A 1234-nucleotide genomic window follows, 5' to 3' on the forward strand; every position below is an offset into this window, starting at 1 on the left:
AGGAGAGCTCCCTCCTGCAAGGGACAGAGCAGCAGGCAGGGACTTCAAGAGCCTTGGTAGGCAAAGCACAAACAAGGAGATAGCACAATAATACCTTAGAGTAGGATTGAGATAGGAGGAGCTTGTGAGCTTAGAATCTATAATGTGCAGAAGCTTGCATGAAAAAGTGATGCTGCTGGCGTTGTGACTGTGTTTGTGAACATTTCTTTAAGCATTCTGCATACACCAGTGTAGTGCTCTATTCTATTTCTTCACTGTGAAAGCACTTATTAAAACCTATCTCCTGCTGGGCATGGTGGTGCACAGCTGTAATCCCAGCACTTAGGAGGCTGAGGCAGGAGGATCCTTGTGAGTTTGAGACTAGCCTGGGCTACAAAGGGAGCTCAAAGCCACTCTGAACAGCATAGGAAGGCCCTGTCTCAAAAAAAAAAACAAAAAGAATAACCCTATCTCTCATTAGGCATGCTGTACACGCCTATAAACTGGCACTTGAGAGACTGAGGTAGGAGAACCATAGCCTTCAGGCTCATCTAGGCCACATAGTGATACCCATCTTAAAACAAAAAGAAAAGAAAACACTAGCTACCCCTGTTTCCCTTGTATCAGTGGATCTCCAGGATTGCCCATGTCTCCTCTGCCGAAATCAGGCCTCTCCTTCCCTTCTCCAGCCCCCAGAAAACTTCCAGCCAGCTCTCAGCTGGACTTCTGCTACTGTCTTCCAGGGAATGTGGCTCAGCATTCTCTCCGAGCAACCCACAGCCGGACACACCTCTGCCTGCAGCCAGCAGGCTCCCTGGATTCTCACTGGCCAAAGGGGCCTCCTCATTCAATTCTTTCTGGGGGGAACCTGCCAACAGCATGAAGTCCACACATGTCCAGGGCCCAAAGACCTCCTCAAGCTGACCTGGGCCCTCCTGCACAGCACACCTCCACATATCTGGTGGCTCTTGTGGTGACCATGGCTGACATGGGCACAGCCACTCTCAGAGATGGCACAGATGACTCTGTGTCCCTTCTCCAGCTCACACACATGCAAGAGTGCTTAGCTCAAGAGCATAACATTAAGGTTGCAATAGAAGGCCTTTTTCATGCACTCAAACAAAAGCCCAATACGTATCTGTGGAATTGTGTAAGAAACCTCAAATCAGTTCAGTCAAACAGGTCAGGGGTCTGGCCCTAGGCCCAAATCAACCCTGTTTCACTTCCACCTCAGGTGCTTTCCAGCTGTGAACCC

Source organism: Chinchilla lanigera, unplaced genomic scaffold (genome assembly GCF_000276665.1).
Source record: "Chinchilla lanigera isolate Chin_1 unplaced genomic scaffold, ChiLan1.0 scaffold00057, whole genome shotgun sequence".
In the NCBI taxonomy this organism is placed as follows: Eukaryota; Metazoa; Chordata; class Mammalia; order Rodentia; family Chinchillidae; genus Chinchilla; species Chinchilla lanigera.